Here is a 23,710-nt window from a genome sequence, read left to right as displayed (position 1 = left end):
AGGAATGTTTTATGTGGCGACACTATCTGCTGACAAACTGGAATTCTTCGAAAGACATTTTAATGAAAGTCATAGTGCCCTGTAAAACACATGACACCTGCAAGGGCTCGTCCGGGATTTGAACCCGTGACCTCTCACACCCAAAGCGAGAATCATACCCCTAGACCAACAAGCCACTACTGTGATAAAATTTCACATGGCGTCAGAAGCATCAGATAGTCAGAAAACTTTCTCTGACGAATCAAGGGCACCCTAAGCCAGAATCATACCCCTAGACCAAGGAGCCACTGCAAAACAGTAACTTTACATGGCAACACTATCTGCTGACAAACCGGCATTCTCAGAAAAAGGCCTCTGTGTAAGCCACAACGCCCTTACAAAACAAAAGACAACTGTAAGGGTTCAACTCAAAAATTTGAACCTAGGATTTCTCATGGCATGAAGGAGAATCATACTCCTAGACCAGCAAGCCACTATGCAAGAAATATTTTATGTGGCGACACTATCTGCTGACAAATTGGAATTCTTTGAAAGACGTTTTTACGAAAGATATAATGCCCTGTAAAACACAGTACACCTGCAAGGGCTCATCCGAGAATTGAACCCGGGTCCTCTCGCAATCAAAGCGAGAATCATACAGATAGACCAATGAACCACTAAATTGAGAGAATTTCACAAGGCGTCAGATAGTCAGAAATCTTTCCCTAACGAATCAAGGGCACACTAAGTGAGAATCATACCCCTAGACCACCGAGCCACTGCAAAACAGCAACTTTATATGGCAACACTATCTGCTGACGAACTGGCATTCTCAGAAAAAAGGCCTCTGTGTAAGCCACAACGCCCTTACAAAACAGCAGACAACTGTAAGGGCTTAACCGAAATTTGAATCTGGGATTTCTCACAGCATGAACGAGAATCATAGTCCTAGACAACCAAACCACTATGCAAAGGAATGTTTTATGCGCCGACACTATCTGCTGACAAATTGGAATTCTTCGAAATACATTTTTTTGTCTTTATTTTAACAAAACAAAAAAGAACAGAACAATGACAACAGCTTACAACCAAGAAATTTCTTAGCATCACAGCACATAATGAAAATCAAAATCAAAAAGAAGACATAAAAATACAGAGTAATAATAAAAATAGAAAAGTACATAAATTAACCAAAGTTTATGGTGATCTAAGGTTTTGCAAAAATGTACCTGATATCCTAGGACCTACATATTCAAGCAACGGAGTCCAGATCTGATAAAAAGTGTTTTTCTATGGAGAGAGATTAGACTCAATAATAATTCACGCAAAAGACACGATGTGCACATGCGTAGCCAAATTCACATGCGTAAAATATTTATTTATACTCACAAAAACAATTCACATGCACAAAATAAAAATAAATTTTCGTAAAATACATTTCACAAATGCAAAACACCATTTGCAAATATATAAGAGTGTACAAAAAGTTTTGAATGTTTAAAATTCACGAGTTCATCCTGAATGAGAATGTGCAAATCCTCTCACGTACGACTCACCCTGAATACGAGTGTGTGCATTTTTGAGACTTTCCTGTCAGCACACACCTCCCACGTGAGTCACTCGTGCCCTGTAGCCAATAAGATGCGAGCTTACTGTTCAACCAATCACAACTCCCTGAGAACGTGGGAATGACCGAAGCGCTTCACTGTGCTCTCCATTTGCGCAGTCTGATCTAATTAACGGAGATGATCCTCTAAGAAGAAGAATACTCCTCTATTTAGCATGGCAGGTGAAGAGCGGGATGCGCGGGTAAGTGGTTACTTGATTTCTATAGTGGTTTATGTATGCAAAGATTAAGTATCAAACGTTTGTTAAAGCAATGGCTGCTGTTGTTTATAATGTAAACTTTTTAACGTAAATTAAGTCCGTTATTAAGCCAACATGGCGAGTGAAGAACGGGATGGTCGTGTAAAATAGCATGGCTTCTGTCATGGTCGATTCTAGGATTGTCATTCAAGGGAGCTCAGCTATAAATTTGATCGAGGACTAATTTGGGGGTGGAATCGATCGCGTACTAAAGTGAAGACCGGGAGAGCGTAATGCCGTTTTGGGTGTGGGTGGGTATGGGGGGTGGAGAGAGGAGATGATCGCCGACTGTAAGGAACGGGCGGGGTGAGGGTTGGCAGTGTTGATCGCGGACTATGAAGATAACAAATGATAAAAGGTATAATTGGTATTTGTCTTACAGGCACTGTCATCAGAAGTAGAAATAGCAGCAAAAGCTCTGATCGATGTATTAGCCAGGGGCCTTACTCCATCTTCGTAAAGAAATGCATTAGCTAGTGGTAGTTGACCAATGAGAGAAAGCATCTCAAGTGGGACCATTCCTTTGCCTGCAGAGCCTGAAAACATGGTAAGGCAAGCCTTAAAAAGGTAATTTTTCATGTTTACTGTAAAACACAACTTTTTGTGTCATGCAAAAAATGTTTCTTATTATTAATGTTTATTCATTTTGCCCTTTTGTCACTATAGGCAATTCCCAAGTATGTTTGGGACAGAGATTTTTCTGTGGCCAAACCTGGAAACATTAAAAAAACTGATTTTCAAATCCATGTCCTCTCTGAACCATCACCCTTCACACCAAAAGGAGATGAAGACCTTGAGCTTGTCCATGCTGGACTTGGAAAAAGGCTTTTAACTGTTCCAGATAATTTTAAACACAGTGAGGTAATTGCAAATTTTACCATAATACTAGGAATTGATGGGAGTTTTATATCTGTTGGAAAAAAAAAAACTAAATGATGAATTTTGTTTCATTCTTAAGATTGTCAGTCTGCTTGAAGGAGAGTTTCCCAAATTAAAAACACTTCAGGGTGGCTGGATGTTTTACAAGTCTACAGGTATTTATGTTTTGCATGTTACATATAAACAAAAAATGATTTGTGTGCATTTGCAATAACTTTGCACTTTTGTAAATTAATGAAACTGGTATGTGCTTTTTTGGCGTTAATAATTTAGTAATAAGCTTCATTAGTTTAAACTTTTTAGTCAAGCACATGTTTCTCTGCCATGTTCTAAGATTATGGCATGCCCTACTTCAGTTTTCCAGTGGTAAACAGAGCTTTATTGAACATTTCTGTCCAACATTTTAGGTGACACATTTATAACAATATTGCTAGCCCAAGAAGGCAACAGTAGTCCTGAATGTGATTCTCAATTGATTTTGCCATTAGGTGGTGGTGGGCGGCGTAAGCTGTCTATAATTCCCACAGATGCTGATGGATACTCAACTCGACTCCTAAAATCAGTGTCAAATAATGGAAAGAACATGCTGTTTGTAGTTCCATTACAGGAACAGCTTTCCACTGAACCATTACCTTATGATTCTGTGGAGTTTGCTAAGATGCCACAGTCCAGCTGTATGAAATGTGGTAAGAAAATACCACTGCCTTTGCTGCCCTTACACATTGAAGAGTGTAAAGAAGCTGAGACAGTAAGTCATACAGTATTATGGTTTTATTTTTCTATCAATATTATTTATTTACAATGCCAATGCATTTTGATTACTTTTATTAGGAGTCTTCAAATGATATGACCATTCTAGATGATGATGTAGACGAAAATGTAATCGAAACTGTTGACCAGCCAAGCCCACTTCACCCCATCTTAGAACCATCATTACAGGTCTTTGATCAAAGCCTATTTCTTGTATTTGGGTATACTCACTATATTTGAATATACCCAATTCGTGGTTCCATAAAGAATGTGTTTGAAGCTATTAAAAATTTGAGACTATTCTTAATATTTTAGAATCTTTTTATGGGGTAGAATATGTATGTTCTTCAACAAATTTGCTACAAACATTGTTTAATTTATTTTTACTTTTTACAGATTTGTCCAATTTGCCAGATCTCTTTCCCAACTGATGTCTTGCCTTTTCATGCAAGCATGTGTGGTGAAGGGTAAAGTTATGCTAAAAATTGTAGGATGACATGCCTTTAATACTAAAGGATTAGTTTGCACAGTTTGTTTTGGTTGTATATATCTCGAGGGAGATGTACAAACATCAGATGGAATGTAGGGTAAAAAATTAACAAAATAATTTTCTGGTGGACTGTCTTAAATTTAAATTAATGTGTTGGTTTCATAAACTGGGTCAGTAGTAGACATTATTAGATTTGATGTATGTAGCTTTTATAAGCCTTGCTTTGAGAAAATCATTACTGGTGACTTTTGACATTAATGACTATATACAGTATGTCATTGTATGTTACATCCAGACTTTGTCTGGCACTAGGGTCTAAGCCTTGTCTATGAAACTGGGCAAATGCTTTTAATATGCATGAAAATTTTTGAAGTGGCTTAATGAACAAAATTGAAATTGTTTGTGTCTTGCCTGTTTTAGAGAAAGGACTTTTGGTGACAATGATTCTTCATTCACTTTAAATACAGAAGAATTGCCAGGACCCTCAAGTGCACAATCTTCAACATCCCTGTCTGCAGGTTAGACACAACACATTTTATTTTTTTTAGTGCTGTTGTACTGTAAAATGATAAGTGCATCTTTATTCATTTATTCTTTCATCTTTTTTGTATTGTTATTCAACTATGCTTGTAAAATGGTATTTAGATAAATTGTTCATTTGATTTCAGCATGGAAAAATGAAATTGACCCATTCAAATCATCTCGAATGTTCTGTGATGAGTTGCTCTCCATCAATTCACACTGTCCATCTCTATCATTACTCATCAACCAGTTTGATACTATGGATGAACAAGATAGTACCCTGGTTTCATTTTATAAAATGAACAGTGCTAATTGGTCCACTCCATTGAAATATAGATTGACTGGTACTCCTTTTTTATTATTAAAATCATTTGAATCGCTTATAGTCTGTACAGTTTGTGCAACGAACTTGCTTCATTTTGTATTTTTTTTTAGGAGATGCAGCTGTTGGCAAGGGAGTTAACCGCCATATTTTGTCAATGATGATGCAAAAACTGAAGACTGGCTTCACTTTAAATTTGGGTTTGTAATTGGTTGCAGTTCGGTTACATGTGCACACACACACACACACACACACGCACACACACACACACACACACACACACATATATATATATATATATATATATATATATATATATATATATATATATATAAGTTAATTTTCGTCAACACTGCCTGTAACCCTGACCTTTTTCTGTATGATTTCGTGCACTGTACTTGAGAAGCCTTTTGCACACCTGATAAGATGTAAAATGTTCATAGCATTATCTTTCTATTTACTGGTGGGCAATGCAGATCGATGCTGACTGGTACCACCACAGTGCATACAGAGAAAACATTTGTTTAGAATTTTACAGATGTGATTTGATGTTTTATGTCTCTTTTGCTTTTGGGCTATTACAGATTTTATACAACTAGTACTATTAGTTAATTCTTACTGATTGGATTTTTTTAGGTTCATCTACTACAGCCCTTTTTGAGGGGGAAAAAAAACCACCGTGTACCTTCTGCATCTGCTGTACTACCGGACAGCAACCTGTTCCAGATGGCTGGCCGGATGATAGGCCATTCATTTTTGCATGGAGGTCCTAGTCTTTCTGGACTGAGCATACCCGTGGTCATAATCAGCTCAGACCTCGTTTATTTTAAAATAATTTAATTCACAGGAATTAGAAAAAATAAGAAAGTTACATTTATTTTTTAATTCTCCCCAAAATTAAAGAACTTCAGTTAAAATGATTAATGATGTGTCTCCATCAAAAGAATTCCTGAGATTAAAAGTTGATACTGAGGAGAACTTGTCAATTTTGTGAAAGTTATTGAAAACACTGAGCATGTTTATACAATTGCATATACTCATGTACATGACTCATAACACATAATGTCGTGCAGATCATTAATTCTATTTTATTTACTTGTGTAAATATATATTTATTCACTTTTTAAATTAAATACAGTAATATTATTGACTAATATGAAAATGTTTATCTGATTTATGTACAATGCAGTTTTTACAGTAATATTTTTTTGTCTTTTAGTAGAAATATTATATGAGTGACTTGCTTTGTTTATCAAATAAAGTGTATCTAATTGGATTTGCATTTTAAACATTAAATAAAAGTTTAAAAGATAATATTTTTTGTTTCACATATTTAGGTTTTAGTTATAATACTCCCAAAATATTTTGGCAGAAATCCACAGATTTTTATCAATATTCTTCGCAGAAATAGCAAAAAACGTCGACAGATTCTTTCTGGCCCTACTCATGACTCATAATACGTAATGCATAATACAGAATGTCTCATGTCAATATCCATTTAAACCCTTTTTACAATAGACAAGTTAAATTTGGTGTAACTAAAACAAATTGTACACAGCATTACCTGGTTAACAACCTTTTATGCTTTGCAAAACATTCTTCATTTGTAAATGCAGGTTTTTGGACCTTCTTTTTAAGTGTGACTTTGAGATTATTAGACTCATGAAAGGCCTAATAAAAGTATCCTCTTTCAATTTTTATTTTGCTCACCTATCATTGCTGTTTAGGAATAGTATATATATATATATATATATATATATATATATATATATATATATATATATATATATATATATATATATATATATATTAGGGATGCACGATATATCGGCGGCCATATCGGTATCGGCCGATAAATGCTATTTTTAGGACTATCGTTATCGATCCGATGTCTAAATTCGGCCGATATCTTTAAGCCGATAAATTACGTAATTGTACAGACTTGCGCGCTGCGCACGCGTGGGCGGAACTTGTTCAGACTTGCCCACTGCACTATAATGGATCTCTCTTCACACTGTTTATTCCTTCAAAGTCTGTCATTTCTTCAAGTGGTATTGCTGTGCGTTAATAAGTCAGTAAGTAACCATGTTCCTTATCATTGTAGATGTGTTTGATCGAGTGTCATTGTGTATTTTGCTTTAAATCGCCTCAGGAAAAATATTAACTATGTAAACCTTTCCAGCTCCGTCTCTTTGTTGTGTAGAGATAGCAGGGATTCTTAACTTATTACTCCAGGGCCGAATAATATTAGTTTCGTGGTGAATTGCCTTCTCTTTTAGTTGCAGCCGGTGAATGAACGAGGACACATGTAACTTGGTCCAAAATATTTATTACTTTCCGTGTGGTACAACAAATCAGTCACCTAAAATAGTCTCATTGCCCAAAAACCGCTCCTCTCTCTCCCCCTCTCCCTCTACGCTTCACACACACACACACCAAACTGCAACTGGACCCGCACATTTTACAACACGTGTAAACAGTTGTTTGTAATCTGATTATTTGTTATTATCAAGGCGTTGCTTGTCATGTGTTGTTGATGTAAGATGTATTAAGTTTGATCGAAATATTCATATTGATTATGACGAGCGCGCGAGCTGTCACCGCGCGCACACACACACTGTAGCACGGGGGAGAGGTGAATCCAGTCATAGAGGCTCTCGACCAGCGGCTCATTCTGTCTTTATATTCAGCTCTGTTAGCCATAAAGTCAGCTCATTGCAGGTTTTGTATGAAAATCTGACTCTGATGGCAACTCTTCCTCTACAGTTGAGTAAAACTCAGCGGTTTATCATAAACTTTTCATCGATCATTTTCCCCCCGCAATTGACAGCAAGAACGAGCGCAGACGCATCTGATTGACAAGCAGCAGCTACATGTTCGAAAGAATCTAAAACGCCAAATAGCATGAATCTGTGCCGCATTTTCTAAACGTACTATCTGTAAGCTATTTACTTGTACGGTGGCTATGAACTGTCAAAACACCTCTAAAAAAGGCTTTTTCGGACATGACGTATTTGTACATGTGTACATCACTGTAACACGTTTTATTCAAGAACATTTGAGCTGGTTTCAGTCCTTAGTGCTTTCATTCTCATCTTATTTAAATATATTTAATTTGCTTGTTGAATAAATCATATTTTGTTATTTAACCTTCTTAATTTTATGCAACAGTCAAGTTGCATGTTAATTTGCTATGAAGAAAAGGAAGTAATGTATTTTTTGCATGCTGATTTATGTGAAATCTTGAATATAGGTCTATAATCACCTTGCAATTTTGAAGTTAAAGCTTTTTTGCTTTGAGTATAGACTATTTAGTTCATAAAAGAAGTTCAATCTTTTATGAAGTTTGCTGTATAAAAATATATCATTTTGAAATATTTATAAATATCGGCCTATACATATTGGCTATCGGCCTCCAAGTCTGAAGAATTATTGGTTATCGGTATCGGCCAAAAAAATCTATATCGGTGCATCCCTATATATATATATATATATATATATATATATATATATATATATATATATATATATATATATATATATATAGGAACAATCAGAATGTTAATAATTAAATATCTTGTTACTCTTAAAATAATTTACCTTTAACACAATAAACCTAAAACTATAACCTACACACACACACACCACTTGCAGACAGCACACAATATAATCTATCAGTGCACATGAGTAGTACAATATGTAATGCATATAAATAATATTTGGAATTTACAGATAGCTGAAGTCCTTCAGTAGTCTAATGAGTACTGGAATTAGCATGTAAGCTAACAAATCACTCATGTTCTCATTCACAATAGCAACACTGGGTTTCCCATACACCGATTTATTTGTAGTAATGTGGGAGTTTTCACATGAACATTTTTTTTTTAAGGGAAACTATTTGTCCATAGAAAGTTTAATTGTCTTTATGAAGAAAACTTGTTTATTTTCTAAAATATGTCCATCAAAATAAAAGTGTAGTGTTTTAAAAGCAAAGTCTCCATTTGTACCCACAACACATCAAGAGTTTATCAAGTCAAAATCTCATAATTTGACAAAAATCTGATCTGTGGTAACTGGCAAATGGCATTGTGTAGTCTGAACAGGGCTTTATGGAGTCTGCATCAGTCTCTCACTGTCATTGCAAGTTCACACCGGCCGAGTTTAGGTGGACTTTCATTCACCAACATTTTTTGTGAAACGGCAGACAAAAGCCCAAAATTGGAGGCAAATCGGTGTTTGTTCAAGGGAGTGAAAATCAAACAATGTGAATAATCAAAAACACAATCTAAGGGTGTAGGACAGTTTACCCTGCATATCCCCAAACATTTTCTCCTCCCTAATCTTTCTAATTCTCTTTTCAGTGCCGACCATTTGATTGCAGTGTGCAATGTGCACAAATTTGGTTTTCAGTTCATAATAACTTGAAACACATATAGAGTTATTTTGCTTTATTGCAGCCCTGTAGAAACTCTCACAACCTGGCACATCTTCACCCCTCTTCAGTTATTGAGTTTAAATCTTTAGGTTCAAAGGGTTTCATTCCAGTAACTTGAGATGTATTCAAGAGTTCACACTTGTCCCGATATGCTATCCCATGCTATCCCGGAAAAGCCTTAAGCTCTGCTGGACATTTTTTCTCTCCATTGTGAAGCTTTATGTGATTGACGAGGCTTCTTTTATGTTTAAAGACCTTTCCACACTCACTGCATCGAAAACGCTCTCCTGAGTGAATCTTCATGTGTTGCTTAATGGAGTTTTTGCATGAGAGACTCTTTCCACAATGATCACATGTAAACACTGTGGTTCCAGTGTGACCATTCGTGTAATTCATGAGCCTAGCTTTGGTTGTGAAGCTCTTTCCACAATGAGCACATGCAAACGGCTTCTGTCCGGTGTGACTTATCATGTGGTGTTTGAGTGAGCATTTATGTGGGAACCTTTTACCACACTCTGTGCATGTGTAAGGTTTCTCTCCAGTGTGAATCCTCATGTGGATGGTAAGGTTTTGTTTTTGAGAAAAACCTTTCCCACACTGTGTACAAATAAAGCTTCTCTCTCCAGTGTGAGTTCTCATGTGGACTTCAAGGTTGCCATTTTGCTTACAACTCTTTCCACACTGACGGCAAGAGTAGAGCCTCTCTCCAGTGTGAATTCTCATGTGCACTTTTAAGTTTCCTGTATTATAGAAGCTTTTTTCATACTGTTTGCAGGTGTAAGGTTTCTCCCTAGTGTGGTCAAGGTTTGGCTTTTGACTAAAACTCTTTCTACTCTGTTTACAGCTGAAATCACACTTAGACTTGGATTTCCGAGGTTTTCCGTGTGATGAAGTCTTTTTAGTGAGTGTGGGTTTTTCATCAGTGGTTATTTCTTGTTGTTTCTCTTCCATTTCATTCCATTGATGTGTCTCTTCTTTCAGCACTATCAGGTCTTCAAAAAAGAACAAAAAAGTGAACTTTAGTATGAAGGCTCAAAGTGGCAAGCATGAAATGGATGTTTACCCTAAATATTAAAATGAGCTAACCATTTACTCACCATCATGTGGTTCTAAACATTTCCTGTTCTCTGGAACACAAAGTAAGCCAGCATTTTTATCACAATATCTTATTTTGTCCTCAACAGAATCAAGAAGCTCATCAAGGTCATCAAGAAACTCATCAAACCACACTATGGAAAGTAAATGGTGAGGCTATTTTCACTTCTGTGTCAGAAAGTCATACCAACACTAACCCACATAATCAACACATCTCTTGACTCTGGTTTATTCCCCACTGTATTACTACTGTAATTGTGAATCTTTACTGTTCCTGTTTCAACAGGGTGCTCTTGCTACAAGGAGCATTGGCAGAGAAAGACTTCCAGTGCAGACTTTGTTAAGATGCTGCAATCTAATCGTGGGAAAGACACTTGCTCCTGAGCAGATTCGAGCTTGGGGATGTGTTGCTGTCACACCAACGAGTCTGCCGTGAGTTTCAAAGAACACATTATACTGACTAGTTGCCAACTTAAATGTACGCTCTCATTTCCAGCGTTCACTGAGAACGCGCACGCACTCAAGCAATTTGTCCATGTTTAAAACCACAGCTGGCAGTGGTGGGATTCGAACCCACGCCTCCAAAGAGACTGGAGCCTAAATCCAGCGCCTTAGACCCCTCGGCCACACTACCCCAGATGTATCCATGCAGTGGTCCATTTTCTGCCCATTTTTACGGAAGCAGAACAGCAGAGAAGACGCAGAGCTTCCTAGTGAAGCCCTTAAACTTTGGCCAAGGAGTCTACATTTGGATGTGAGCTGAAGCGTGCAGTATCACTTTGCAAGTGTGTTTGCTCAAGCAGAGAGGTCATTCTCAAGCATCCTAAAAGGACTGCCTGGCATCGGATGGGATTCGAACCCACACCCACAAAGAGACTGGAGCCTAAATCCAGCGCTTTAGATCCCTTGGCTATGCTATCCCAGTTGACTCCATGCAGTGGTCCCTTTTCTGCCCAATTTTACGGAAGCAGAGAGGACGCCGAGCTTCCTAGTGAAGCCCTTCAACTTTGGCCAAGGAGTCTACATTTGGATGTGAGTGGAAGCATGCAGAATTACTTTGCAAGTCTGTTTGCTAAAGCAGAGAGGTCATTCTCAAACATCCTAAAAGGACTGCCTGGCAGTGGTGGGATTTAAACCCACGCCCCCGAAGAGACTGGAGCCTTAATCCAGCACCTTAGACCGCTCGGCCACGCTACCTTGCTGAGCTGCTTTCCCTGAGCAGTTTTCGCACCAACTTGTTTCAAGGAGTGCAACAGCGCTGGGAAATCAGTTGAAATTGGCCATGCATTGCTGGAGCTCCTCCACAAAGAAAGAGAGCTGCTTAATACCAGCTTAGGAAGCACTCCCACCTTCCTGTCAACCACAGTACTGTCTCTATTTGAGCACACCTCAAGGCATTTGAAGTCTACGGTTGGATGTGAGCTGAAGCGTGCAGAATCACTTTGCAAGTCTGTTTGCTCAAGCAGAGAGGTCATTCTCAAGCATCCTAAAAGGATTGCCTGGCAGCGGTGGGATTCGAACCCACACCCCCGAAGAGACTGGAGCCTTAATCCAGCGCCTTAGACCGCTCGGCCACGCTTCCTTGCCAAGCTGCTTTCCATGAGCAGTTTTCACACCAACTTGTTTCAAGAAGCGCAACAGCGCTGGGAAATCAGTTGAATTTGGCCATGCATTGCTGGAGCTCCTCCACAAAGAAAGAGAGCTGCTTAATACCAGCTTAGGAAGTACTCTCACCTTCCTGTCAACCACAGTTCTGTCTCTATTAGAGCACACCTCAAGGCATTTGAAGTCTACTCCAAACGGCAGTCAGCTGCGATGCATTTAAGCACCTGATTACAAGGTAACTGTTATTTCACAAAAGAGTGAGTTACTGATTCCATCACAGCAGACCCCACATTGTTGTTATTATATTCAAATCCAGTTATAGAGTATTACTACTCTAATTGTGAATCTTTACTGTTCCTGTTTCAATAGGGTGCTCTTGCTAAAAGGAGCAATGGCAGAGAGAGACTTCAAAATGCTGCAATCTAATCGTGGGAAAGACACTTGCTCCTGAGCAGATTCGAGCTTGGGGATGTGTTGCTGTCACACCAACGAGTCTGCCTTGAGTTTCAAAGAACACATTATACTGACTAGTTGCCAACTTAAATGTACGCTCTCATTTCCAGCGTTCACTGAGAACGCGCACACACTCAAGCAGTTTGTCCATGTTTATAACCACAGCTGGCAACGGTGGGATTCGAACCCACGCCTCCAAAGAGACTGGAGCCTAAATCCAGCGCCTTAGACCCCTCGGCCACACTACCCTAGATGTATCCATGCAGTAGTCCATTTTCTGCCCAATTTTACGGAAGCAGAACAGCAGAGAAGACGCAGAGCTTCCTAGTGAAGCCCTTAAACTTTGGCCAAGGAGTCTACATTTGGATGTGAGCTGAAGCGTGCAGTATCACTTTGCAAGTGTGTTTGCTCAAGCAGAGAGGTCATTCTCAAGCATCCTAAAAGGACTGCCTGGCAGCGGATGGGATTCGAACCCACACCCACAAAGAGACTGGAGCCTAAATCCAGCACTTTAGATCACTTGGCTACGCTATCCCAGATGACTCCATGCAGTGGTCCCTTTTCTGCCCAATTTTACGGAAGCAGAGAGGACGCCAAGCTTCCTAGTGAAGCCCTTCAACTTTGGCCAAGGAGTCTACGTTTGGATGTGAGTGGAAGCATGCAGAATTACTTTGCAAGTCTGTGCTAAAGCAGAGAGGTCATTCTCAAACATCCTAAAAGGACTGCCTGGCAGTGGTGGGATTTAAACCCACGCCCCCGAAGAGACTGGAGCCTTAATCCAGCACCTTAGACCGCTCGGCCACGCTACCTAGCTGAGCTGCTTTCCCTGAGTAGTTTTCGCACCAACTTGTTTCAAGGAGTGCAACAGCGCTGGGAAATCAGTTGAAATTGGCCATGCATTGCTGGAGCTCCTCCACAAAGAAAGAGAGCTGCTTAATACCAGCTTAGGAAGCACTCCCACCTTCCTGTCAACCACAGTACTGTCTCTATTTGAGCACACCTCAAGGCATTTGAAGTCTACGTTTGGATGTGAGCTGAAGCGTGCAGAATCACTTTGCAAGTCTGTTTGCTCAAGCAGAGAGGTCATTCTCAAGCATCCTAAAAGGACTGCCTGGCAGCGGTGGGATTCGAACCCACGCCCCCGAAGAGACTGGAGCCTTATCCAGCGCCTTAGACCGCTCGGCCACGCTACCTTGCCAAGCCACTTTCCATGAGCAGTTTTCACACCAACTTGTTTCAAGAAGCGCAACAGCGCTGGGAAATCAGTTGAATTTGGCCATGCATTGCTGGAGCTCCTCCACAAAGAAAGAGAGCTGCTTAATACCAGCTTAGGAAGCACTCCCACCTTCCTGTCAACCACAGTTCTGTCTCTATTAGAGCACACCTCAAGGCATTTGAAGTCTACTCCAAACGGCAGTCAGCTGCGATGCATTTAAGCACCTGATTACAAGGTAACTGTTATTTCACAAAAGAGTGAGTTACTGATTCCATCACAGCAGACCCCACATTGTTGTTATTATATTCAAATCCAGTTATAGAGTATTACTACTCTAATTGTGAATCTTTACTGTTCCTGTTTCAATAGGGTGCTCTTGCTAAAAGGAGCAATGGCAGAGAGAGACTTCAAAATGCTGCAATCTAATCGTGGGAAAGACACTTGCTCCTGAGCAGATTCGAGCTTGGGGATGTGTTGCTGTCACACCAACGAGTCTGCCTTGAGTTTCAAAGAACACATTATACTGACTAGTTGCCAACTTAAATGTACGCTCTCATTTCCAGCGTTCACTGAGAACGCGCACGCACTCAAGCAGTTTGTCCATGTTTAAAACCACAGCTGGCAGCAGTGGGATTCGAACCCACGCCTCCAAAGAGACTGGAGTCTAAATCCAGCGCCTTAGACCCCTCGGCCACACTACCCTAGATGTATCCATGCAGTGGTCCATTTTCTGCCCAATTTCACGGAAGCAGAACAGCAGAGAAGACGCAGAGCTTCCTAGTGAAGCCCGTAAACTTTGGCCAAGGAGTCTACATTTGGATGTGAGCTGAAGCGTGCAGTATCACTTTGCAAGTGTGTTTGCTCAAGCAGAGAGGTCATTCTCAAGCATCCTAAAAGGACTGCCTGGCACCGGATGGGATTCGAACCCACACCCACAAAGAAACTGGAGCCTAAATCCAGCGCTTTAGATCCCTTGGCTACGCTATCCCAGATGACTCCATGCAGTGGTCCCTTTTCTGCCCAATTTTACGGAAGCAGAGAGGACGCCGAGCTTCCTAGTGAAGCCCTTCAACTTTGGCCAAGGAGTCTACGTTTGGATGTGAGTGGAAGCATGCAGAATTACTTTGCAAGTCTGTGCTAAAGCAGAGAGGTCATTCTCAAACATCCTAAAAGGACTGCTTGGCAGTGGTGGGATTTAAACCCACGCCCCCGAAGAGACTGGAGCCTTAATCCAGCACCTTAGACCGCTCGGCCACGCTACCTTGCTGAGCTGCTTTCCCTGAGCAGTTTTCGCACCAACTTGTTTCAAGGAGTGCAACAGCGCTGGGAAATCAGTTGAAATTGGCCATGCATTGCTGGAGCTCCTCCACAAAGAAAGAGAGCTGCTTAATACCAGCTTAGGAAGCACTCCCACCTTCCTGTCAACCACAGTACTGTCTCTATTTGAGCACACCTCAAGGCATTTGAAGTCTACGTTTGGATGTGAGCTGAAGCGTGCAGAATCACTTTGCAAGTCTGTTTGCTCAAGCAGAGAGGTCATTCTCAAGCATCCTAAAAGGACTGCCTGGCAGCGGTGGGATTCGAACCCATGCCCCCGAAGAGACTGGAGCCTTAATCCAGCGCCTTAGACCGCTCGGCCACGCTACCTTGCCAAACCGCTTTCCATGAGCAGTTTTCACACCAACTTGTTTCAAGAAGCGCAACAGCGCTGGGAAATCAGTTGAATTTGGCCATGCATTGCTGGAGCTCCTCCACAAAGAAAGAGAGCTGCTTAATACCAGCTTAGGAAGCACTCCCACCTTCCTGTCAACCACAGTTCTGTCTCTATTAGAGCACACCTCAAGGCATTTGAAGTCTACTCCAAACGGCAGTCAGCTGCGATGCATTTAAGCACCTGATTACAAGGTAACTATTATTTCACAAAAGAGTGAGTTACTGATTCCATCACAGCAGACCCCACATTGTTGTTATTATATTCAAATCCAGTTATAGAGTATTACTACTCTAATTGTGAATCTTTACTGTTCCTGTTTCAATAGGGTGCTCTTGCTAAAAGGAGCAATGGCAGAGAGAGACTTCAAAATGCTGCAATCTAATCGTGGGAAAGACACTTGCTCCTGAGCAGATTCGAGCTTGGGGATGTGTTGCTGTCACACCAACGAGTCTGCCTTGAGTTTCAAAGAACACATTATACTGACTAGTTGCCAACTTAAATGTACGCTCTCATTTCCAGCGTTCACTGAGAACGCGCACGCACTCAAGCAGTTTGTCCATGTTTAAAACCACAGCTGGCAGCGGTGGGATTCGAACCCACACCTCCAAAGAGACTGGAGCCTAAATCCAGCGCCTTAGACCCCTCGGCCACACTACCCTAGATGTATTCATGCAGTGGTGCATTTTCTGCCCAATTTCACGAAAGCAGAACACCAGAGAAGACGCAGAGCTTCCTAGTGAAGCCCTTAAACTTTGGCCAAGGAGTCTACATTTGGATGTGAGCTGAAGCGTGCAGTATCACTTTGCAAGTGTGTTTGCTCAAGCAGAGAGGTCATTCTCAAGCATCCTAAAAGGACTGCCTGGCAGCGGATGGGATTCAAACCCACACCCACAAAGAGACTGGAGCCTAAATCCAGCGCTTTAGATCCCTTGGCTACGCTATCCCAGATGACTCCATGCAGTGGTCCCTTTTCTTCCCAATTTTACGGAAGCAGAGAGGACGCCGAGCTTCCTAGTGAAGCCCTTCAACTTTGGCCAAGGAGTCTACGTTTGGATGTGAGTGGAAGCATGCAGAATTACTTTGCAAGTCTGTTTGCTAAAGCAGAGAGGTCATTCTCAAACATCCTAAAAGGACTGCCTAGCAGTGGTGGGATTTAAACCCACACCCCCGAAGAGACTGGAGCCTTAATCCAGCACCTTAGACCGCTCGGCCACGCTACCTTGCTGAGCTGCTTTCCCTGAGCAGTTTTCACACCAACTTGTTTCAAGGAGTGCAACAGCGCTGGGAAATCAGTTGAAATTGGCCATGCATTGCTGGAGCTCCTCCACAAAGAAAGAGAGCTGCTTAATATCAGCTTAGGAAGCACTCCCACCTTCCTGTCAACCACAGTACTGTCTCTATTTGAGCACACCTCAAGGCATTTGAAGTCTACTCCAAACGGCAGTCAGCTGCGATGCATTTAAGCACCTGATTACAAGGTAACTGTTATTTCACAAAAGAGTGAGTTACTGATTCCATCACAGCAGACCCCACATTGTTGTTATTATATTCAAATCCAGTTATAGAGTATTACTACTCTAATTGTGAATCTTTACTGTTCCTGTTTCAATAGGGTGCTCTTGCTAAAAGGAGCAATGGCAGAGAGAGACTTCAAAATGCTGCAATCTAATCGTGGGAAAGACACTTGCTCCTGAGCAGATTCGAGCTTGGGGATGTGTTGCTGTCACACCAACGAGTCTGCCTTGAGTTTCAAAGAACACATTATACTGACTAGTTGCCAACTTAAATGTACGCTCATTTCCAGCGTTCACTGAGAACGTGCACGCACTCAAGCAGTTTGTCCATGTTTAAAACCACAGCTGGCAGCGATGGGATTCGAACCCACGCCTCCAAAGAGACTGGAGCCTAAATCCAGCGCCTTAGACCCCTCGGCCACACTACCCTAGATGTATTCATGCAGTAGTCCATTTTCTGCCCATTTTTACAGAAGCAGAACAGCAGAGAAGACGCAGAGCTTCCTAGTGAAACCCTTAAACTTTGGCCAAGGAGTCTACATTTGGATGTGAGCTGAAGCGTGCAGTATCACTTTGCAAGTGTGTTTGCTCAAGCAGAGAGGTCATTCTCAAGCATCCTAAAAGGACTGCCTGGCAGCGGATGGGATTCGAACCCACACCCACAAAGAGACTGGAGCCTAAATCCAGCACTTTAGATCCCTTGGCTACACTATCCCAGATGACTCCATGCAGTGGTCCCTTTTCTGCCCAATTTTACGGAAGCAGAGAGGACGCCGAGCTTCCTAGTGAAGCCCTTCAACTTTGGCCAAGGAGTCTACGTTTGGATGTGAGTGGAAGCATGCAGAATTACTTTGCAAGTCTGTGCTAAAGCAGAGAGGTCATTCTCAAACATCCTAAAAGGACTGCCTGGCAGTGGTGGAATTTAAACCCACGCCCCCGAAGAGACTGGAGCCTTAATCCAGCACCTTAGACCGCTCGGCCACGCTACCTAGCTGAGCTGCTTTCCCTGAGCAGTTTTCGCACCAACTTGTTTCAAGGAGTGCAACAGCGCTGGGAAATCAGTTGAAATTGGCCATGCATTGCTGGAGCTCCTCCACAAAGAAAGAGAGCTGCTTAATACCAGCTTAGGAAGCACTCCCACCTTCCTGTCAACCACAGTACTGTCTCTATTTGAGCACACCTCAAGGCATTTGAAGTCTACTCCAAACGGCAGTCACCTGCGATGCATTTAAGCACCTGATTACAAGGTAACTGTTATTTCACAAAAGAGTGAGTTACTGATTCCATCACAGCAGACCCCACATTGTTGTTATTATATTCAAATCCAGTTATAGAGTATTACTACTCTAATTGTGAATCTTTACTGTTCCTGTTTCAATAGGGTGCTCTTGCTAAAAGAAGCAATGGCAGAGAGAGACTTCAAAATGCTGCTATCTAATCGTGGGAAAGACACTTGCTCCTGAGCAGATTCGAGCTTGGGGATGTGTTGCTGTCACACCAACGAGTCTGCCTTGAGTTTCAAAGAACACATTATACTGACTAGTTGCCAACTTAAATGTACGCTCTTATTTCCAGCGTTCACTGAGAACGCGCACGCACTCAAGCAGTTTGTCCATGTTTAAAACCACAGCTGGCAGCGGTGGGATTCGAACCCACGCCTCCAAAGAGACTGGAGCCTAAATCCAGCGTCTTAGACCCCTCGGCCACATTACCCTTGATGTATCCATGCAGTGGTCCATTTTCTGCCCAATTTTACGGAAGCAGAACAGCAGAGAAGACGCAGAGCTTCCTAGTGAAGCCCTTAAACTTTGGCCAAGGAGTCTACATTTGGATGTGAGCTGAAGCGTGCAGTATCACTTTGCAAGTGTGTTTGCTCAAGCAGAGAGGTCATTCTCAAGCATCCTAAAAGGACTGCCTGGCAGCGGATGGGATTCGAACCCACACCCACAAAGGGACTGGAGCCTAAATCCAGCGCTTTAGATCCCTTGGCTACGCTATTCCAGATGACTCCATGCAGTGGTCCCTTTTCTGCCCAATTTTACGGAAGCAGAGAGGACGCCGAGCTTCCTAGTGAAGCCCTTCAACTTTGGCCAAGGAGTCTACGTTTGGATGTGAGTGGAAGCATGCAGAATTACTTTGCAAGTCTGTTTGCTAAAGCAGAGAGGTCATTCTCAAACATCCTAAAAGGACTGCCTGGCAGTGGTAGGATTTAAACCCACGCCCCTGAAGAGACTAGAGCCTTAATCAAGCACCTTAGACCGCTCGGCCATGCTACCTTGCTGAGCTAATTTCTCTGCTTAAAGAGAGCTGCTTAATACCAGCTTAGGAAGCACTCCCACCTTCCTGTCAACCACAGTACTGTCTCTATTTGAGCACACCTCAAGGCATTTGAAGTCTACTCCATACGGCAGCCAGCTGCGATACATTTAAGCACCTGATTACAAGGTAACTGTTAATGTTTTAGTGTGTTGTATTTCAAATTTGAATACTTTAATCCAAAACCTTTTATTTATAGGAGCAAAAATGTCTGAAAAATCTCATAAAGCTATGTCAGACGCTGATTGGATTTCACGTCTGAAAAAGTTTGCAAGCACAGGAGTTTGGCCATCAAATGAGGGCAACAGGCCAGCTCCTCAACAAAGAAAGTGGCAAGAGATTTATTAAAGGGTGTGTATTTCGTTTACATGATATAACGTTTGTTGAAATTTGCTTAACAGAGTTACGTTAACTTGTTAGGCTTCAGTACATTCAGTAAAGTATCTGTGTAAAATATGTCATACTTGTTTTTAAATATTAAAGTGTTTTAAATTTCATGTATTTTGAGATTTACGTCGAATAATTTAGTAAGTTTGACCGTTTATGAAAGAGATCTGAAAAGGTGGGGGAATGAATTATGAGTGTACAGTACACAGCATGTGGTTTTAAGGCCTGAAATGTTCCTGTCCAGTTCCTCTTATTCTTCTTTTCGTTTTTAGAGATACAAACTGTACAATTACATAATAAATAAATATTGCACACCCTAAAAACAGTGATAAATTAATTTACAGAGCTATTGTGTGCTTCATTAAGGGAGTCATTGAGTTAAAATTCTTGTTTAGTTATAAAAGTTTTTTGTATTGTGTAAAATTATTTATTATATTTTTCATGATTTTTTCAGATTGAGAAATGTCCATTGCAATCTCGTGGGCAGAGGACCTTGCTTGAAGATGTGCTGAAATGCACATGTGGTTTTCACACTCAAAAGGTAAATTTTTGAATCAATATGTGTTTATTTTTATTTACTAGAATGGCTGTCCTTTTTATGATTATATGTATTTTTGTGATTATTTTTAGCAGAGTACTGCTTCTGCTGCTCCTGCACAAATGGTGCAACAACCTGCCCCTACTGTACCTGCTCAGGAGGTGATGGAGACGAGACAACTTGAGGCCCAGCCCCCATCTACTCCACCAGTGGCATCAAAAATTTCACCGCAATTGTCAATGGTACATTTTTTTAAAAATCAAAAGAAATGACAATTTCAGTGTTTCAAGTGTTCAAGGTGTTCAAAGTTCAGTTCAAAGTTCAAACATAGGAGAGAAAAGAACAAAAAGCAATAAAAAAGTTGAGGTGTTGCTAGAGACCTGCTTAAAATAAATTGAGTAAATTAGTTTAAATTAGGTGGTAGTTTCTAATTGCTTAAAATGTAATGTGATATACACTAATGTTCAAAAAAATTATTATTGTTAAAATATAAAAGCTTAATATTAATCATATATAACAAGAATTCTATTGTGTTTGATTTGCTCATAAATTAAATCGATTTTATTTGATTTGAATTGTTTGAATAAATTATTCTTTATTTATTTAATTTGCCTATATTATTATTTCACATTATTCCAGTTTTTACTAAATATTAGATCAAATAAATGTAGCCTTGATAAACATATTTAAAACATTAAAAAAATACATTGAGCTGATCGCAAACCTTTGAACAGTAGTGTACATTTCGCCATTGTGAACACAGTGTTTTTAATGAAATGCTTTTTGTCTTGCCCTTTTTGAGTTCACCAAACCAAGATTTTCCAGATCCCACATTGCTGCAGCAAAGCCAAATCTTAGTGTGGCTAGAATACCATCACAGGTTGACGTTCAGCCCAGTTCAGCAGTGTGTAGTGCTTCTACACCAAGCACGGCTGTAAGTATTGTCATAATCCACATAGCTTTCTTAGAGAATTAGGTATAAGCATTTTTTTTATACGTAAATTCGTATTTTTGTTAAGTACAGTCACATTAAATCTCAATAAAACATCTCTGTAGTATTCTTTTACTGCATAAAAACATATATATTAAAAATAAGCACCATTCTTTAAACTTTTTGTTCTGCATAGAAGCGCTGTGACAAAATTTTACAGTTTAGCAGCAATCATTCATTCCCAATGTATTTTATACATTAATGTTCAAATAAAGTAATGGTTGCAAAAAATTCTGATTAGTTAATGTTACTTATAGATATATATTTACAAAATGCACTGTGTTATACTGCTTGTTTGTACAGACACAGGACCTTCAAGTTTCTGCCCCCGTCCTCACATCCACTACGGCAGTGACCAGTTCCACAGAGCCGTCCGGCATTGTCTCAGTAAGTAATTTCATATTTTCTGTCCAAAAAAAGGTAATTTGGTTTGCATATTTGCTGCCCCAGCTGAATTCACACAAAGTGGTTTTAAGACCAGCCAATTAAATTGACTTGATGTTAATTATCTAAGCTTGATATATGTATAAATGTTAACAAAATAAATAGAGGAAAAAATAAAGCAAAGAATCACAAAAAATATGCCTTCTGTTGTTGATATTTTATGTTCACAGTTGTAAAACAAAAGAAAATGGATGGAAAAGAAGTAGAAAGGAAAAAGAGAAAAAACTATATTGGAAAATACTTTTGCTTCTTTAAAGAAAATGTTTATTGGTGAAATTCTATTAATGATTTTTGGAATTGAAAAACATCATAAGGTATTTAAAAACAATCATTTAAAATCAAAGGTATTTAGATTATAATCATAATAACATCATGTAAGGGTACTCTCTCAAATATGTAAGGTGCATTTACATTACCAGACTAAAGGTTTTATCTATTTTCCTTCACAGACTTCACCTTCTGGGTCATTGTTGCAAGCTCCATCAGCTGTTCCACTTCCGCGCCTTTGGGCTGAAACCTTGCCACCAGAGGACCACAAGTAGATTGCCAGCAGGCTTTTTTAAATGGGGTCCAAAGGAAAGCCAGAGCTTCGAGACAACCTCCAGCTCTGGTATTACCCTCCACAGCCTGCACTTACATACAATCAGGCTCCAACTTCAGACAGGTTTTTTCTGTCATTCACTTTTTCTGTGGATGCCATACAAGCTGTGGAGGGTCAAAGTCCTTTGCCCTAATCCTGCATGTGGACAGCATCAGCTGACAGGTGGAGGTCTGCACAAAAGGGCACGGCAGGTTCTGGACATCGACAGGATGTACAACATGGTTACAGAAACCCTCATCTGTACCAAGTGCAAAGCCTCGCATGTGTCCTGGAGTCAGACTGTCTTGCAGCAGCTGGATCTTGGCCATCGCTCAGAGTTTCAGGTCATTCTCACGCAGAAGTGAGTAATTGAACACCTTTATTCCTCATGCTGTTTTAACCTATCATCACAGATATATGAAAATACTTTACAAATTATTTATATATATTAGATTAGATTCAACTTTATTGTCATTACACATGTACAAGTACAATGCAACAAAATGCAGTTTAGGTCGAACCAGCAGTGCAATAGCAGCAAGTGCAGGATACAGGTATAAGTTATAAAGTGCAGTTATAGAAAAATGATAGTGATATTTACAGATGGATGTACTATGAACATTATATACAGGTTGGATTAGCTATTAACAGATATACAATATATGAATATATGTGCAGGTTGCTATTAATAATCAGTAGTGTGCAGATACATAAGCATAATTACAAGTGTATATGTTACAATATATGAATATATGTACAGGTTGCTACTAATAATAAATAGTGTGCAGATAAGCATGATTAAAGATTCAGTGAGGGGCAGAGTTCAAGAGGGAGACAGCTCTGGGGAAAAAGCTGTTCCTCAGTCTGCTGGTTTTTGTCCGGGGGAGCCTGAAGCGCCTGCCGGAGGGCAGGAGAGAAAACAGTCTGTGAGCGGGGTGAGAGGTGTCCTTCAGAATACTGCATGCTTGGCGCAGACAGTGTTTCCTTTGGATGTCCTCTATGGCTGGCAGTGTGGTCCCTGTGATGCGTTGGGCAGTTTTCACTACCCGCTGCAGTGCCTTTCCCTCAGCAACAGAGCAGCTTCCATACCAGACTGTGACGCAGTTGGTCAGGATGCTTTCTATTGTGCAGCGGTAGAAGTTCACCAAGATGGCTGATGAAAGCTGGTTCTTCTTCTGGTTCATGAAGAATAGGCGCTGGTGAGCCTTCTTGATCAGGCTGGAGGTGTTGGTGGTCCAGGAAAGGTCCTTTGAGATGTGGGTCCCCAAAAACTTGAAGGATGAGACAGGCTCAACGCCCATCCCATTGATGTGTATGGGATCATGTGAGCCTGTTCGTCCCTTTCTGAAGTCCACAATGAGCTCCTTGGTCTTGTTGGTGTTAAGGAGCAGATTATTGTCGGTGCACCAAGTGGCCAGATGCTGTATCTCCTCCCTGTTGGCCGTCTCATCATTGTTGCTGATTAGACCAATCACTGTGGTGTCATCTGTAAGTTTGATGATGGTGGTGGATCTATTCACAGCCCTGCAGTTGATGGTAAAAAGGGAGTAGAGGAAGGGGCTCAGCAGCCCTGTGGTACACCAGTGTTGAGTGTGACGCTGATGGAGCAGATGT

General features: G+C 40.6%; 1 long non-coding RNA gene and 8 other non-coding genes across 9 annotated transcripts; 1 reads left to right on the top strand and 8 right to left on the bottom strand.

Annotated features, from left to right (window-relative positions):
* The first annotated feature begins 2,507 nt into the window (after positions 1–2,507).
* LOC148680685 (uncharacterized) lies at positions 2,508–3,541 on the top strand. The gene is made up of 3 exons (XR_015942941.1): positions 2,508–2,706; positions 2,804–2,879; positions 3,213–3,541. It is a non-coding gene; the product is annotated as an uncharacterized LOC148680685 (long non-coding RNA).
* A 7,349-nt stretch (positions 3,542–10,890) lies between these two features.
* Positions 10,891–10,972, bottom strand: trnal-uag (transfer RNA leucine (anticodon UAG)). The gene has a single exon. It is a non-coding gene; the product is annotated as a tRNA-Leu (tRNA).
* An 866-nt stretch (positions 10,973–11,838) lies between these two features.
* trnal-aag (transfer RNA leucine (anticodon AAG)) lies at positions 11,839–11,920 on the bottom strand. Its single transcript has one exon. It is a non-coding gene; the product is annotated as a tRNA-Leu (tRNA).
* Positions 11,921–12,562: 642 nt separating this feature from the next.
* On the bottom strand, positions 12,563–12,644 carry trnal-uag (transfer RNA leucine (anticodon UAG)). Its single transcript has one exon. It is a non-coding gene; the product is annotated as a tRNA-Leu (tRNA).
* A 1,587-nt stretch (positions 12,645–14,231) lies between these two features.
* On the bottom strand, positions 14,232–14,313 carry trnal-uag (transfer RNA leucine (anticodon UAG)). Its single transcript has one exon. It is a non-coding gene; the product is annotated as a tRNA-Leu (tRNA).
* An 864-nt stretch (positions 14,314–15,177) lies between these two features.
* trnal-aag (transfer RNA leucine (anticodon AAG)) lies at positions 15,178–15,259 on the bottom strand. Its single transcript has one exon. It is a non-coding gene; the product is annotated as a tRNA-Leu (tRNA).
* A 642-nt stretch (positions 15,260–15,901) lies between these two features.
* trnal-uag (transfer RNA leucine (anticodon UAG)) lies at positions 15,902–15,983 on the bottom strand. The gene has a single exon. It is a non-coding gene; the product is annotated as a tRNA-Leu (tRNA).
* A 1,203-nt stretch (positions 15,984–17,186) lies between these two features.
* On the bottom strand, positions 17,187–17,268 carry trnal-uag (transfer RNA leucine (anticodon UAG)). The gene has a single exon. It is a non-coding gene; the product is annotated as a tRNA-Leu (tRNA).
* Positions 17,269–18,471: 1,203 nt separating this feature from the next.
* trnal-uaa (transfer RNA leucine (anticodon UAA)) lies at positions 18,472–18,553 on the bottom strand. The gene has a single exon. It is a non-coding gene; the product is annotated as a tRNA-Leu (tRNA).
* Between the last annotated feature and the right edge of the window lie 5,157 nt (positions 18,554–23,710).

The sequence above is a fragment of the Danio rerio genome, chromosome 4, assembly GCF_052040795.2.
Source record: "Danio rerio strain M-AB ecotype USA chromosome 4, GRCz13ab, whole genome shotgun sequence".
NCBI lineage: Eukaryota > Metazoa > Chordata > Actinopteri > Cypriniformes > Danionidae > Danio > Danio rerio.
Note: the sequence above shows the minus strand (reverse complement) of the source record. Positions and strands in the feature narration are given on the sequence as shown.